This window comes from Pan troglodytes, chromosome 14 (genome assembly GCF_028858775.2).
Source record: "Pan troglodytes isolate AG18354 chromosome 14, NHGRI_mPanTro3-v2.0_pri, whole genome shotgun sequence".
Classification (NCBI taxonomy): Eukaryota; Metazoa; Chordata; class Mammalia; order Primates; family Hominidae; genus Pan; species Pan troglodytes.
The window spans coordinates 79,830,683-79,849,122 of record NC_072412.2 but is presented as its reverse complement, the minus strand read 5'-3'; the positions used below and the strand labels follow the sequence as shown (position 1 = coordinate 79,849,122).

The 18,440-nt window shown below is 39.5% G+C and overlaps 1 protein-coding gene across 2 annotated transcripts in view; it reads left to right on the top strand.

Annotated features, from left to right (window-relative positions):
- Positions 1–18,440, top strand: part of KLF12 (KLF transcription factor 12) — a 620,046-nt gene that overhangs the window by 138,633 nt on the left and 462,973 nt on the right. The window lies entirely within an intron of this gene.

The window sequence follows — 18,440 nt, the reverse complement described above, 5'->3', positions numbered from 1 at the left end:
ATAAAATGAAAATAAACAAGATACAGAGTCAAAGTGTGTGAATGTAAAAGTAGAGACTAGAATTTATTAGAATGAAAGAGTTCAAGGTGAGCAGAGAGAAGGATCAATACATAGCACTAGTTTTGTGTAGGAAGAAAATATGGTTTTGTTTGTCTACACTTGCTTCTGCATGATTACAAAGGCACAATATCAGTCACAAATATTTCTGAAGACAGCGAGAGAACAGAGAAAATCAAAGTGTGCGTCTTGGGTGAAGGAAGATGATAGAAGCCTGGGTGATATAAATCAGTGAGATAACCCAGCTTCAGTGGGAGAAGAGCTAATTATTTGAGCATATATTTGAAAGAGGTTAAAGAAGGTGCAGAAGAATACCAATGAACTACTGTAAGCATCAAATGTGTGGCGCTGTGTATTTAATATTAGAACAAGTAGAGGTTGAGTCATAGTCTAGTAGACAAAGAAAAGTAGGGGGGAAATCCATGCAGAAATAGGATTAAAGAGAAAATAAGTAATAAAAATACATGTAGATAGGGGAAAATATAAAAAATGACATAGGGAGAACTTATATGTCGGTTTTCTAATGGGAGTGAGCTACTTAAGTAGGAGTAATCATTCCACTCTTCAGTATCTACTTCTGGCAATCATTTGTTAGTTGCAGTCTTACACATGATTTTACTGGAAGCTTTCAGTCTCTGAATCATCCTTAGATAGAGCATTCCATTTGTTATCTTTTAGGGTGTCTTTTAGGTCTTAAAAAGCAGGTCTTGGCCAGGCACAGTGGATCGTGCCGGTAATCCCAGCAATTTGGGACGCCAAGGCAGCAAATCACCTTGAGCCCAGGAGTTTGAGACCTCCCTAGGCAACATGGCAAAACACTGTCTCTGCAAAAAATGCAAAAATTAGCTGAGCATTGTGGCAAGCATTTGCAGTCCCAGCTACTCGGGGGCTGAGGTGGCAGGATCACCTGAGCCTGGGAAGTCAAGGCTGCAGTAAGCTGGGATCGCGCCACTGCTCTCCACCTTGGGCCATGGGAGTGAGGCCCTATCTCAAAAAACAACAACAAAAAAAGGTGTTTATGCATTAGTTCAAAATCCTGTGCAATCGATCCATCCTGAACCAACAACCAGCAATTAAACACTTTCTCCAGATTTTATACATAATAGATCTCATAGATGTAACAAGTCTTTCTGTGAGTTGACCATTCAGTAGTCATTATATCTTTCCTCCCTGCAAACAGAAACTAGATTTTCCAATGGGCAGAGGTCCTCTAACCTCAGGCAATGTGGGATCCTAACATAGCCCCAAGGAATGAGATATGATTGATCTAGGCCATTCATAATAATCTCATTCTCTTCTGTGAATGGTTGGTCCAGAGGTGGCATGTGAAGGAGTTGTAGCTAATGAGACATCAGGGAAACCTGGCATTTCCCTTCCTGCTCCAAAAGAATACAGTAGTAGTTTATCCCCTCCTGTTTGTGATGTTGATGTGAAGATTTAAACCTGGTGATGTGGCAGTTATCTTGCAACCACGGAACAAGTGCAACTATGAAAATATGAGCCCGGAAGTGGTGGCTCACTCCTGTAATTCCAGCACTCTGGGAGGCTGAGGTGAGTAGATCAGTTGAGGGTGGGAGTTCAAGACCAGCCTGGCCAACATGGTGAAATGCCATCTCTACTAAAAGTACAAAAATTAGCTGGGCATGGTGGCAGGCACCTGTAATCCCAGCTACTCAGGAGGCTGAGGTGGGAGGATCACTTGAACTAGGAGGTGAGGCTGCAGTGAGCCAAGATTGCGCCACTGCACTCTAGCCTTGGTGACAGAGCAAGACTCCATCTCAAAAAAAAAAAAAAAAGAAGAGAAAATATGAAAAGCCCACTGAGGATGACAAAGTTGAAGGATGAAAAGAGTCAGGTTCCTTGATGATCCCATTTTTTAAAACTTTTTCATTTTTAATTTTTATGGGTACACTGAAGGTGTATATATTTATGGGGTACATGAGATATTTTGATACACGCATACAATGTGTAGGAATCACATCAGGGTAAATGGGGTATCCATTACCTCAGGCATTTATCATTTCTTTGTGTTACAAACATTCTAATTATACTCAGTTATTTTCAAATGTACAGTAAATTATTGTTGACTGTAGTCACCCTGTTGTGCTATCAAATACTAGATTTTATTCATTCTATCTAACTATATTTCTGTACCCATTAACCACCCCTACTCTCCACTACCCTCCCCAGCCTCTGGTAACCATCATTCTACTCTCTATCTCCATCAGTTCAATTGTTTTCATTTTTAGCTCCCACAAATGAATGAGAACATGTGAAGTTTGTCTTTTGGTGCCTGGCTTATTTCCCTTAACATAATATCCTCCAGTTCCACTGGATGATCCCATTTTATTGCTGAGGCTATATAAGCAACTGCCAGCTTCCAGGCATATTACAGGTATAAGGCACTATTTAGTTGGATTTTCTCTTATTTGAACCCAAAAGCATATAGTCTTTCAATCACATCAGGGCCAGGCCTTGAACCTATGATCTTCACTGAGTCTTTTACACTTCAAAAGAACATGTATCTCAGGAATTCAAGAAACTATTTAAATGAAACATCTTGAACTAACATTTTAAAAATAATTTAGTGCATTCTTTTTTTGTCACAAATCCAGTTACATTAAAGCATGACCAGTTGTTCTACCTACTTTCATGTGTTAACACTTTCTACTGGGGTAATATAAAAAAGAATAAACAAGAAAATTAAAATATGACTAATTTGCAGTAAATACACAAATATTAGAATAAATATAAGGATTTAAAAATAAAATTTCCATATTGACTTCAGATTAATCATTTTAACTAAAATGTATTCAGAAATATGTAAAGTCATAGTTTCTTAAAAAGCAAAAAAAGCCATAAATATGTTTTTATTTTATCTTGGGAAGAAAACAGAAGGGTTAAATGATCTGTCCGTGATCATTTGACTAGACAGTGACAAACATGACGAGAATACAGTTCTTTCAAACCAAAGGTTTTTCCACTCTATTATACTGACTGCCAAATGGAAACATAGAAACTGTCATAATTATTAGAATCTTTTCACTAGAAAGCAATGGCCAGATGTACCTTTCCTGAAATTTACCTGCGTCATCTTCAATTATTCTCTTATTATTTTCTGTCCTTATTCTTATGCATTGTACTGATATTTCTTCTTTCTTTACTTTTTCTTTCTTATTCTGTCACTATTTCTTTTTTTTAATTTTTAAATTATTTTTTAAATTTTTGTGGGTACATAGTAGGTGTATATATACATACGGGGTGCACAAGATGTTTTGATACAGACATGCAATGTGAAATAAGCACATCTGGAGAATGAGGTATCCACATCCCCTCAAGTATTTATCCTTTGAGTTACAAACAATCCAATTACATTCTTTAAGTTATTTTGAAATATGCAATTAAGTTATTATTGACTATAGTCACCCTATTGTGCTGTCAAATAGTAGGTCTTACTTCTTCTTTTCATTTTTTGTACCCATTAACCATCCCCACCTTTCCTCCAACCCCCACAACCCTTCCCAGTCTCTGTTAACTATCTTTCTACTCTCTAGTTCAATTGATTTGATTTTCAGATCCCACAAATAAGTGAAAACATGAGATGTTTGTCTTTCTGTGCCTGGCTTATTTCACTTAAGGTAATGATCTCCAGTTCCATCCATGTTGCTGCAAATGATTGGATTTCATTCTTTTCTTATGGCTGAATAGTACTTCATTGTGTATATATATCACATTTTCTTTATCCATTCATCTCTTGATAAACAGATATGATTCCATATCTTAGCCATTGTAAACATTACTGCAACAAATATAGGAGTGCAGATATCTCTTTGATATACTGATTTTCTTTCTTTTGGGTGTATACCCAGCGGTGGGATTTCTGAATCATATGGTAGCTCAATTTTTAGGTTTTTGAGGAACCTCCAAACTGCTCTCCATAGTACTTGTACTAATTTGCATTCCCACCAACAGCGTACAGGGGTAACCTTTTCTCACTATTTCATTTGTTTTCTCTCTTTCTATAGCCTCTACCTTCCCTTTTCTCTCCTTCAGACTCCCTGTTTTTATTTTACTAATTCCTTTCACTCTTATCTCCATTCTTCTACCAAATAATCCACTTTCTCTTCTTAACATAAACTCACTGGACTTGAGTACCAATCATTTGTTCTTTATATTGTTGTTTTTGCTTGTTTTTTCTTTGATGTAATTTATTTTCATTTTTAATCCCTTTTCTTGCATACACTTTTAAAAGTGCACATGCTACCTTCTCATTTATTGTTTTATTCCATATCTCCAGCTGTTTTCCAAAGTTAGCAGAGCAGTAATAATCATAAGAACCTGGGCTGGGCACTTTAACCAATGCCTCTGCATTCCACAGTTGACCCACAAACCTCTGCCAGGGGTGGAAAATAAAAACTATGTACATGCTGAGGAGGTGGAAGAGAATAAACAGGCAGAATCCCAAGAGGTAAGAGAGCAACGAAGGAGAGAAATACAAGAGAAGAGAAAATAAGTAGCATTAAATCCTACTATTTTAGAGCCATATTATTTTACACACACACAGACAAAAGAAAATGGGCAAGTTTTCAGGTTGTTGGGATTCACTCCTGGAGGAAGGCACAGGGAACCCCCAAATTTTAAGCATCTGGCCTAATTTAAGAATCAAATTGAAAGAAGTCAGTGGTAGAGCAGAAACTGAGTTAAAGGTTGAGATAAAAGAGACATTGGTCAAAGTCTCTTCAGTGTTGACCAATCTGTGTTGTTCAACAAGAGGCTTCCTTTGTAGTGTCATTCATCCGTATGTTTGATGAGGAGGAGGACAGTAGGCAAAGAACAGGGAGAATGAGAACACAAGTTTTCTGAGCTGAATAGCTGCCTTGAACCCATCATTCACGTCTTTTACAAAAAAGGTCCCATGGTCCTAACTTTGCTGCAACTCCAGGTTTTGTGGACTTGCAATTCTGTAGTTAAAACCTATCTCTTTTGGAAATAAAAGTAATATATGTGGCTGCCACTTTTCCAGTGTTCCATTCCACCATGGAATTTATATAACTTATTAAAATCAACTCTATCTGATAGTCTAAATATTTTCTTATAAGAGAAATTGCAAAAATGATGGAGATTTTAAAATATATTGATTTAAAATGGAGCAATTTAAGTACATCATCTCTAGATTAATCAGAGAATGAAAAAACTGATTTGAGCATTTCATATGATTCCCCCTGACCCCTGAGTCTATCATGAGCACTTATCCATGTGGATTTGCTTACCTATATGGAGCACTCAAGAAGAAAAGAATTGAGGTGGAATGAAAATTAATCTCTACTCAATTGCTAAATAATTAAACATGCAGCCCATATTTCCACAGGCCACCTGAGGCTGGGTCTGAAATTGAGGACTATGGGTTATATATTAGCTTCCTAGGGCTGCTGTAACAAATCACCACAAACTCGGTGGCTTAAAACAACTGTTGATTCTCTGCATCTGGAGGCCAGAAGTATGAAATCAGAGGGTTAACAGGGTTATTCTTTCTGGAGGTTCTGAGGGAGAATCTGTTCCATGTCTTCCTCCAGTTTCCGGTGGCTTCTGGCACCCCGTGGCATACCTTGGCTTGGAGCTGCATCACTCTAACTTCTGTCTTCATCTCCACATGGCCTTCTTCCCCTGTGCCTCTGTATGTGTCCAAATCTCCCTCTCTTTTTCCCTGCAAAGGCACCAGGCTTTCAATTTAGGGCCCACCCTAAATTCAGGATTATTTTATCTTAGAACCTTAACTAATTACATCTGCAAAGACCCTATTTTCAAATAAGGTCACATTCTGGGGTTCCAGGTGGATGTAAATTTTGGGAGGACACTATAAAACCCATTACAGGTGATAACAGTTTTTTAAAATATGACTCAGCACAGATCAACAAGTTTTCTAAAACTCTAACTAAACCACCTTTCTCAAATCCCCCTAGTCCAGTGTGGGAAGCCTTCCCAGAACGGATTCAAACACTCCCTTGTCAATTAAAAAAAAAAAAAAAAAAAAAAAAGACTCTCCTGAATGTCCAAAACCAATCTCTGTGTTCTCAATCTCCATCCTATGGACACCTCCTGCATGAACAGCTTGGCCTCCTGGTTATGAGGTCTTCAGTGTTCCCACCTTGGCTACTCCTCTGCTCTGCTCTGATGGCTCCCTTGCTGAAGAGGGTGAAGAGGACCTATTCCCATCTCTTGCCTATCAGAACTTTTTTAATTCCCACAAAACAACAAGCCTTGTGTACTTGTACTTGAACCTAACTAGAGCAGGCCAAACCCGGCTCAAATTGAAGTACTCTGGGTCAGCTACCCAGAATTCTTCCTCCCTGCTAACCTCATGCAGTATGTCCCATTCTCTGTCTCCCTTAACCTCCACAGGTTTCTTCCCTTTCTGGATTACGTGCTTCTAAGTTTCTTAAGGAGTTGAACTCTTTTTCTGGATTTCTGAAGGTGAGGCTACAAGAAAGAAGCCAAAACCCCAGGGGTGCCATCTTTTCTCCCCCTGTGGCTCATTTGATACTTACATAAAGACACTTTATTTGTTCTATGCTGTCTGTCCTCTGGAAGTGCCTGGATCTGTATTAGGCTGAGACGTTCCCTGAAAACACAGAAACTTCACCGTAGATGAGTTTTCTTATTCTCTTCTCTCTGCAACAAAAAATATACAAAGGATATATCCATTTGTTTATTTTCAATTAATATCTAGTTACAAGATGATACAAATAAGATGAATAAAACAGACCTGGTAGATGGATATTTTAGAAGGAGTGCCATTCAACGTTAGTGTATCAATGAGGTCTCCATGGGTTCGGAATTTCAGTACACAGAACATGGGAACACATATACCATTACACCACAGTAGTACACTAAAGAAGAAATTATATGACTTACTTTTATAAATTCTGAAATAGGATGTTCAGTTCTCTCTGAGGAGCTTATTCACACTAACCAAACTGCAAGGTATTCATAAGCCAAATTGCCAATTTATTAATTTACCTAGAAAAAAGATAACCACCACGTAGACCATGATACTCACTTGGACTAGTTGGAAAAGTACCTTTTTTTTTTTTTTTTTTTTTTTTTGAGACAAGGTCTCCCTCTGTCACACAGGCTGGAGTGTAGTGATGTGATCTTGGCTCACTGCATCATTGACCTCTTGGGCCCAAGTGATTATCCCACCTCAGCCTCCTAAGTAGCTGGGACACAGACATGCAGTTTTTGTATTTTTGGTAGAGACAGGGTTTCGCCATGTTGCCCAGGCTGGTCTCGAGCTCCTGAGCTCAGGCAATCTGCCCACCTCAGTTTCCCAAAATACTGGGATTACAGGAATAAGCAACCATGCCCGGCTGAAAAATAACTTTTTGATAGAAATGTCTACCTGAAAAAAAAATTTTAGAGCAGAGACTATCTTGCAATTACTGAATAAGAGTGAAAGAAATTGAATGACCTTAAGGTATACAGCAACTTGTCTCCTTTGGGGTTACATGTGCTAAACAGACAAAAATATTTCTCAGTTACTCCAGAGCAGGCTAAAGTAATAATGAAATATGTGCATTATCCAGTTGTCAATTTTCAAACTTCTTTAGCATGGGACAACATTTTCTGTGACTAAAATTGTACTGTTAGAATTTTCAGCATTATTATACACTTCCTTTATTTATTTTTCTTACATTTTTAGATCAGGTCATCCTGATAGGAATTTGGGAAGATATGATTCTCTTACCTGTGATACACTTGTATGACTTGTCTTGGTACGAAATTATATTTTTTGAAAAAACACCCTTTCCAAAAGATGGCACTCATTCATGTGAAGTTGTTATTTCTGAAGGGTGCACCCTTTTCTGAAGGGTGTCCCCTGTGTGTTTGCCACACAGGGTTATACGGGCACATGTGGGCACAGGGATCTCCAGTGAACTTAACCCCTAGAAGGAACATGACCTAGTGGGACATGCAAAAGTCTATGATTCAGGATATCTGGGTTCTGATCTTAGCTCTGCCTCAAGGTTCCTGAGGTGTAGGAAGATCATGCCTGTTTTCTCATATTTACATACAGAGAACTGGGGTAGATGATTTTCCAGTCCCTCTGACTAGCACATAGTAGGCGCACATGCTCATTGAACCAATGAATCAATGTAGGAGCTCTTTTAACTTTAAAAACATTTACAAAATCTTTGTGAATTAAAATCCTGATTGATGGGTGACTTTTTACTAGTTCATTTTTTCTCTAACAGTAGTTTTCCATTTAGTCATTCAGTGAACACTCATTGCAAACGACCTATGTGTCAGGCAAGGTCTCTGACCTGAAAGTTTACCCCACCCTATTAATGTTAAGCATTTTCTTCTTCATATTCTTATGTATTTATATATTTTATCCCCACCCCACATTACCCAACACTCTATATCTACATGTGGCCTTTTTATTCTAATAATCTAATAGTCTCTTTCACGACCAACTTCCTCTGTCCATGTTTTCCTTTCCCATGATTACCCCAAGATTTCTTTCTCTCTGGGACTCACTTGTTTTGATCCCTTTCTTTCTCAAGAAGCCGGCCAACTGCTTCCTAATCCAAGTTCAGAAGTTCAGGAAAAGCAAAAAGCAGATTCTAACAAGAAAGCAAGAGTGTGAGTGAGGGATCCCCGTGGCCTTCTGTTCACCTAATCCCAGGCCGTGAATTGCCCACTTCTCTAACACTGGCAGGTCACTCTGGCTTCCCCAATCCTGGCGGCAGATTGCTCCAAGAATTTGAGCAACTCCCAGCTCTCCTCCATCTTACACCCCCCTTTAAGTCCCCCACAGGGTGGCCAGGCAGGAATCCAGCCAAACATCCTGCAGCCGCACATGTGTCTTCACTCACAGTCCAGCCCACGCAGCCTTCACAGGTCGCTGCCCTCACGCGGACCTATGCGGACCACCCACAGGGCCTTCCCCTGAAGCCCTGAACATGCCTCCCTTGCTCTCTCTTCTCTCAGTCAAGCCCAAACATGCCCAGTCTACACCCCACTTATTTCCACCAATGTCACTATGAAGGAAACTTTAAAGAGAAACATGGTTTTAAGCCATAATATTTTAAATTTGCGTGAGAATAAGCTAATGAAGTGCAGCAGAAGCAGCAACAACTCACACACACTGAATACAAGACTGAGGAGGAGAGATCCTCTGCGAGGTAAATGGGAGTTGCAGAGAAGAGGGCTGGTTGTGAGGGCACCTGATGAATGCCATGGGAGCAGCAGGATGTCTAAGGACTCAGCAGGTATCTGGTCCCAATTAATCAATACCCAAGAAAAGCAAAAGCCCAACAGTAAATTCCTTGTGCTTAACAGTTTTCTCTGACCCAAAAAATTGGCCAATCTTAGGCTGTTAACATTCTCTCTTCAGCATTTAAGGACAGAAGGAAGCTTAATGACTGGTCTGGGGTACATCCCAGGATTTTGTAATGGATCCCCAGGAAGCCTAAGGGATCAGGAAAAATATGGCCGTAAGGTGACCACCTCCAGTGATCACTTTGAGCTCCCCTTCTTTCACTCTAGTATTTGTGTCTACTATGTTAAGAGCTGCTGCTCTTAGGGTGGGTGAGCATAGCCAACCTCCCTCCCTTACCCTACAAAAGTTAAACCGTTAAGTCTAGGGTAACATGCTTTTTAAAATACAGCAATGATTTTCCTGTGTAATCAGCTCTTGATCAGTTACATAAATTGATTTCACAGGTAACTGTAGCCCTGCTATGGGACCTTTGGCTATAGGATCAGGTAAACCAGTGTTTGACCATTTAAGCCCTGTAAGTTTCATTTTAGAAATCTGTCATAAAGAGATACTTGGAAAAAATAAAAATACATGTACAAGAGTATTTATTACAGCAATTTATATATTTGTAAACTTTGCTAAATAAAGCAAATATCTCTTGATGGATAAATTACTGTACCTCTATATAATAGAAAACTAGGCAGCCACTAAATGTTTATATCTTTATTCATTGATATAGAAAGTCCCCTGTGATTCATTGTTAAATGCAAAAAGAAAGCGGTAAAACAACATATATGATCTCATTTATGTTAAGTTTATACTGTCATACCCTCACACACACATACAGAATAAAATGTTAACCAAAGTGTCTCTGTCAAATTTCCAAAGTGAAGAGATACCTGCACTCCTATGTTCATTGCAGCACTGTTTACAATAGCTAAGACTTGAAAGCAACCTGTCCATCAACTGATGAACAGATAAAGAAAACATGGTACATATACATGATGGAATACTATTCAGTCATATTGAAAAAAGAGTGAGATACAGTCATTTGCAACAACATGGGTGGAACTGGAGATCATTATGTTAAGTGAAATAAGCCAGGTACAGAAAGACAAATATCACATGTTCTCACTTATTTGTGGGATCTAAAAATCAATTGAATTGGTGAACATAGTAGAAGGATTGTTACCAGACATTGGGAAGGAAAGTGGGGGGTTTGGGGGTGAGCGTGGGGATGGCTAATGGGTCTCAAAAAAGAAATAGAAAGAATGAATAAGATCTACTATTTGATAGCACAATAAGGTGGCTATAGTCAATAATGTGTGTATTTTAAAATAACTTAAATAATGTAATTGGATTGTTTGTAACTCAAAGGATAAATGCTTGAGGGGATGGATACCTCATTCTCCATCATGTGCTTATTGGTTGACTCAGAGCCTACATTTTATACCATAAACTGTAGTATAGAAAAACATACATGATGATCACAGAGCAGGTTCCTTCATCCCAAAGGAGATAAGAGAGGAATCCAATGGCTGGAATGAATTGGTTAGAAAGAAACATAACTAGACCATACAGAGGCCTCTGAAAAGTGCCCAGAACTCTGTACCAATTTGGAATAAAAATTATGAAGAGAGATCGCAGTATAAATCCTATATTCAGGGGAGATTTTCAAAGCAGAAAGGACTGTGGCTTAGCTTCCCAAGATGTAACTTTGGAGGGTGCATTGTGGAGGAAGTCTCCAACACAGCATCTGAAGGATGGACAAGAAGTGCTGAGAAAGTTGTGTATGAAAAGGTTTCCATGAACATAGAAGTGGCACAACCAACAGTGGACCAAGACTATGTACATGCTGAGATGACAGGCCATGCGGAAACACTGGTATCAGTAGCAGATTCTAGGACACTGCAACAGGGATCCATCAGGTGAGCTGTACCTCACTGGAGGCTGGCAAGGTCAGAAGAAATCACTTGGGTTGAAACCCCTCCCAATACCAGGATGACACAAAAACAACAGCACTCCTCTCAACACAGATTATCCCGAAGAAAAGAAAGGAAAGGAAGGGAATATATCACCAGCTGAAGATTTAATTGGAATTGGCCGTGTATAAGCTATAAGGAACTAAGTTATCTTCAGTTGCTCAGATTGTTTTTCTGCCATCTTAAAAATAGGAGCTACAGGCTGGGTGTGGTGGTTCCCGCCTGTAATCCCAGCACTTTGGGAGGCCGAGATGGGTGGATCACCTTAGGTCAGGAGTTGCAGACCAGCCTGGCCAACATGGTGAAACCCATCTCTACTAAAAATACAAAAAACTAGCCAGGCATGGTGGCAGGTGCTTGTAATCCTAGCTACTTGGGATGCTGAGGCAGGAGAATTGCTTGAACCCGGGAGGTGGAGGATGCAGCAAGCTAAGGACATGCAATTGCACAGTGGCCTGGGCAACAAGAACAAAACCCTGTCTAAAAAAAAACAAACAAAAACAAAAACAAAAGGAAAGAAAAGAAAGAAAAATAGGAGCTATATATAACTGACTTAATTTAACTTGTAGAGAAATAAACAGTGTTAAAATTTTGCACACCTAGGTTAGTGACTGTAAAATTTTAAACCCGCTGCATGTGGGGGCATGCTTGAAATTCTAAGGAACATTCATGCAAAGAATACTTGCACCATGAACTAATTCAAACCTTAGACAAGACTTGGAGCAAGTCAGAACCAGGATCCTGTGAGAGAACTGTATGCAGAAAGTCAACTGTGATATGAAGTACACTGAGCAAATATTGATAGTCAGCGGGGAAAGAAGGAGATAAAGAATAGTATATTTAAGACCATTAGCTCTGACTGTGAAATATTCAAAGAAATAAATCCCCTTCTCATAAAGGGAAAGCTAATTCTAGGGGATACCAGCTTAGGCGATAAATTTGGTGGCTGGCAATATATTTGAAGAGTTTGACTTTGGAAGAAGAAACAAGATGTCCTGTTCAAGCTATATGGAGAACCCATAGTGATATAGAAGCTAAATAGGCTAGGGGAACCTTGGGACCCTGGAGAGCAGAGATCCCATGATGACGGAAGAGCCAAAGACTGGCCGGTACCCATCATCTCTTGATCCAGACTCTGTCATGGCCCAGTGATGGGACCGTCACTATTATCTCGCAGCTAGTGGATAATCCAGGGGATTTGGATTGGGGTCCTGTACATCATTTTCCACAACCCTAAGCAAAGACACTTGCCCACCCTTTGCTTTCCTGACTTCAGGGAAGCCTCTTCTCTAGGACAGGCTAAACTCCCTGGCAGAGGAAAAGGAGGAAAGAGAAATTCCTGGGAAAACCCTGGTGATCTAATATTGGAACATGTAACAACTTAACACATGGTGTATGTGTAACTCCACAATCTCAGAGATTCTGGGAGGTAAATTGTATATAAACAAAAATCGAACAAAGATCTAGCTACTATAATTTTGTAAAAATAATTTTTTTGTCTAGGGATGTAAATACTTATTATGGGATAAAAGGAGGATAATATTTTTGAAAATTCAACCAATACAATTTATGTTTATAAGTTTTTACCTTTTTCAAGGCCCTACTTATTGAATAAATAGTATTTTTTTTTTTTGAGATGGAGTCTTGCTCTGTTGCCAGGCTGGAGTACAGTGGTGTGATCTCGGCTCACTGCAACCTCCGCCTCCCAGGTTCAAGCAATTCCCCTGCCTCAGCCTCCCTGGTAGCTGGGACTACAGGTGCGTGCTACCATGCCCAGCTAATTTTTTTTTTTTTTTTTTTTTGGTATTTTACTAGAGACGGGGTTTCACCATGTTGTCCAGGATGGTCTTGATCTCCTGACCTCATGATCTGCCTGCCTTGGCCTCCAAAAGTGCTGGGATTACAGGCATAAGCCACCACACCCGTCCGAATAAATAGTATTTATTGCTTTGGTGGGGGGTTCATATCCAATCTAGAACAAAAACATCACCATTTCACTTAAACTTGAAAGTAAAGGGTTAAAAATTCAGGCAGGCAGGTAGGAAGATAAATTCACAGGGATCATGCCTAGAAACCCAGGACAGTGGGCAATAGATTCAGCAGATCCTAGACCAGAAGGGCAATCAATAGCTTGACTTTCACGGGTAAATCCCACCACACTGCAAGTGTTCTAGAGAAGCTTTGACTCTAACAAACCAAATGCTGTTAACTAACAGTGGCTGAGTAAGGTCTCTGGTTCTTGGATCTTTGAGATTCTTAATATGAGTGTAGTGTGGTAAAAGCCAATGAGGGTTTGCAATGAGGCAACAGCTGGACCAAAAGAAACCCCATATTTGGAACAAGGAAGATGAAAAAAGCATGACAGCTGGAGGATATAGAAAGGGTATGAACTTAGCATAGATATAGCACATGTTCAAGTCCAGGCTGGACCAGCTATAACTTGATGGACTGAACAAGCACAGAGGGTAACCTCTGGACCAGATGACTCATCCCTAGGCCAGGACAATATTTTCGCCAGTCTCTCCTTGACATCCTTTCTCACCCAGGTCCTAGTTCAACTCGTGATTTCAAAGAAAAAATTGAGAAAGAATCATGAGCTGACGGATTTGAAACCTTAAATTGACTTTATTGAATTCAAGAAATTCCTGAGTAAACTTGAATGGGGAATACAAAAACTGCCACTGTCAAGAAGACTGGGAGCTCTTACATTTATATCATTTGAATTATAATGGAGGAGAAAAAAAGCATTTTGTCTTTAACACCCAAATTTTCTAACTATGTGAAAATTAAACCCAACATATATGTTAACAGTAACAGGCACATGGCAAACATTTAATAAACAATAGCTCTTAATTAGTATGAAATTATTATACCTTTCCACATTTATCTGACATTTATGCTTTGGTTTTTATCAACTTTAAGGTTTCAAGAGCCCTCCATTTTTATTGTTGTTATTATTATTATTATTATTATTATTATTATTATTATTATTATCTGTAACGGGGTCTCACTCTGTCACCCAGGCTGGAGTGCAGTGGTGCAGTCATGGCTTACTGCAGCCTCGACTCCCCGGGCTCAAGCAATCCTCCCACCTCAGCCTCCTAAGTAGCTGGGACTACTGACGTGCACACGACTATCCTCAGCTAGTTTTTGTATTTTTTTAGAGACAGGGTTTCACCATATTGCCCAGGCTGGTCTTGAACTCCTGGGCTCAAGTGATCCTCCCACCTCAGCCTCCTAAAATGCTGCAATTACAGGTGTGAGCCACAGCACACAGCTGATTTTTTAAATTATTGTTTATGTAGAAACCCTGTGTTGCCCAGCCTAAGAGTCCTCTATTTGAAAGCAAGCATTTAAAAATAGCTTGTAAGTTTGTCAGGTGGCACAAAAGTACTAGCAAAAAAAAAAAAAAAAAAAAAATTGGTTCTTAGGGAAGTAATACAATTATGCAAATATGGTGGGGTACGAACCTGAAGGTAAAAGCTAATGTTTGAGAGGGGAGTACTCTAGAACAACTTACTGAGTTCATATTTTGCCTGGAAAGGAAAATAAGTTCATGTGGACCCTAAGTTATATAAGAATTATGTGTACCAGAATGACAAATAATTAATAATGAGAAACTTAGTATAATATTGCTGCCAACCAGCCTGTATTGAGAAATCAAATTTTTAAAAATGGCTTAGTAAATCTGGAATCAGAGCAAATGTGTTGGGTGGTCTCTCAGGTTATTTTCATCACTGTAGGAGCCCAGAGGACTGTTTTTCTTAATTAAAGGACTGTACCATCCAGAGCATCTATTTATATTCCAAAGTCAGGCCACCCTCGTGCTTGGAAAATACTGCCAGAAATGAACCATCCTCACAGTATTAGTTGCCCTTTTTATTCTCCAGGAGTGCTGCTACTCTTTAGTTTGCATTTGTTCACCTCATCTCTCTTCTTTTCAACGTGCATTTTTTAACATGTTGCCAAATAATTAGATTATTTCTTATTCCTATTATTTTTGGTTGGTTACTTTCACCAGCACATAAAGAGTGATCTTTATTCTTAATGTCATTACCGTAATGTCTTCAAATCACATTGCAGATAGGTTACTTCTGTCAAGTCTGTTCCCTGATTTGTATATTTATAAGCTTCAATCATTTCCTAGCCAGAATATCTTAGTTTCTTTTGACTTCTTCCTAGGTTTGGAGAATCTTCTTATTTATTTATTTATTTATTGAGATGGGGTCTCGCTCCATCACCCAGGCTGGAGTGCAGTGGTGCGATCTCAGCTCACTGCAACCTCTTCCACCCAGGCTCAAGCAATTCTCCTGCCTCGGCCTCCAGAGTTACTGGAACTACAAGTGTGCACCACCACACCCAGCTAATTTTTGTGTTTTTTTTGTAGACACAGGTTTTCGCATTGTTGCCCAGGCTGGTCTCAAACTCCTGGGGTCAAGCAATCCACCCACCTCGGGCTCCCTAAGTGCTCGGATCACAGGTGTGAGCTACCGTGCCCGGCCTGGAGATTCTTCTTAATTTGAGGCTTGTACAGCTTTTATCCATTGACAAAACGTTTAATCATATTTTGTTTTAATCTAGTTGTAATTATAGTTTTAAATAAAAATGTAATACAAAAATATTCCCCAAATGACATTTCTTCATCCTATCTCAAGACCTAGCATTCAAAACTATTACTCTTCAGGCCTCGTTTAGTGCTCTAAGGCAAATTCTCTATCCACACTTGCAATTACCTAAATAAGTTAACAGTCATGCAACCAACTGCTAAAAAACTTATTGCCTATGTTAAGTCCTAAAATTAATAATCAGGGACAGAGCATCACTATTTTATTACAATATAACTAGTTACTAATAAGAGTTTTATCTTTTTAATTCATGGAATCAAAGTCACTGAAAATACAGTAGTTTCAGATACCCAAGCTCAACTGCAGTCTGAAAATATTTAAATGGAAAATCCCAGAAATAAACTCAAAGTTAGTTCGGAGTACTGTGATAAAATCTTGCACCTTCTGGCCTGTCCAACCCAGGACATGAGTCTTTCCTTTATCTAGTGTATCCACACTGTTTGTGCTCCTCGCCCCCACTTGTGTCCCTTCAAAGTAGCCATCTTGGTGATCAGGTTGATGGTCATGCTGTCACAGTACTTGTGTTCAAGTCACCCTTATTTTACTTACTAATGGCCCCAAAGCACAGGAATACTGACGCTGGCAATTCAGATATGCCATCAAGTGTTTCCTTTAAGTGAAAGGTAAAAGTTATCAATAAAAAGGAAAGAAAAATAGTTTGTTGATGTTGCTAAGTTCTATAGTAAGAATGAAGCTTCTATCCATGAAATTGTGAAGAAGGAAAATAAATTCATGTTAGTTTTCCTGTTGAACCTCAAACTGCAAAATTACGGCCACAGGTCATGAATAGTTGAGATGGAAAAGACATCACATTTGTGAATGAAAGGCATGAACGAAATGTGTTCCAGTTGACAGCAGTTAGGTTCGCCACTGTCCACAATTTAGGGACCCACTGGGGGTCTTGGAACATTTTCCCCTCGGATAAGGGAGACTACTGTACTAATGCCCCATTGATGAGTAAATAATGACAGTTGGGTGGGAAGAATTGCTTCAACATGTATTAGAGAGATATTCACTAATTCATTCAGCAATAATTCAGTAGATATATATTGAGCATCAACTGTATTTCTATATTATTCTAGGCAACATGAATACATCAGTGAAATAGAAAAAAAAATCAGTCCTTACTGAAATTACAATCCAGCAGAGGGAGAGAGAAAATAAAAAGCAAGCAAACTATGTTTATTGCTCATGTTAATGTACAGAGAGAAAGTAGAGAAGGGACATGGATGAGGTAAGAAAGAGATTGCTATTTTTGAAAAGGTTGTCTGGGAAGCCCTCACTGACTGGGTGAGCAGAAACCAGAAGGTGAGGAAATGCAACCAGCACGTATCTAGGGGCAGAGTCCCCGAGGCAGATGGAATAGCAAGTGCACAGCTGGACGGGATGATCTGGTGTGTTCAGAACAACAAGGAGGCCAGAGGAGGTGGAAAATAATGAGAGAGAAACCTGGGAGATGGGATCGGAGAGGTCACAGGTAGCCATGCCATGACTATCTTAGAAGTCTTACAAGGACTTTGCCCATTACAAGTGAGAGGGGACATTGTGAGGGTGTTGAGCAGAGAGGTTGTAAGATCTAACCTATGTTGTAAGAGGTCCCTCTGGATAGTACCCTGAGAAGAGTCTATAAAGAGGAAAGATGGAAGCACGGAGTCCATTTGTGAGGTGTCTGCAATAATCTAGGTGAAAGGTGAAGGGTAGTAACAATGGAAGTGCTCATGGAATATCAGATTCTGGATATAATTTGAAGGTAAGAAGTCAATAGGGCTTGCTGACATACGTGAGCTATGAGAGAATGAATCAAAGATAATACTAAGCTTTTTAAGCTAACAGTGGAGGAAAAGAAGGAATTTTTATTTATTGAGATGAAGAAGATTACAAGGAATAGATTTAGGGTCAGAATAGAGTCAGGTAAAATCTGGAGTTCAGTTTTAGAAAAGGTAATTTTAGGTGCCCATTATACACATGAGTATAGCTATAGAATAGGCAGTAGAATATATAAATCTACAGTTAAGTGCACCTTTAAGATACACATTTGAGAGTTGTCAGCATATAGATGACCTCTAAGTCTATCAAGACTGGTTGAGATCACTAAGGGAGTGGGCTGAGATTGTTAAGAGATCCAACAACAAGCCAGGCAAGGTGGCTCGTGCCCGTAATCCCACTACTTTGGGAGGCAGAGGCTGGCAGACCAGCTGAGGTCAGGGGTTCAAGACAAGCCTGGCCAACATACTGAAATCCCGTCTCTACTAAAAATACAAAAATTAGCTGGGCCTGGTGGCAGGTGCCTGTAATTCCAGCTACTAGAGAGGCTGAGGCAGGAGAATTGCCTGAACCTGGGAGGCGGAGGCTGCAGTGAGCCGAGGTCATGCCCCTGCACTCCAGCCTGGGTGACAGAGTGAGACTCCATTTCAAAACAAAAACAAAAGACATCCAAGAATAAACATGAACACTCCAACACTGACAAGATCAGAGCAACAAAAAACAAAACAAAACAAAACAAAACAAAAAAAC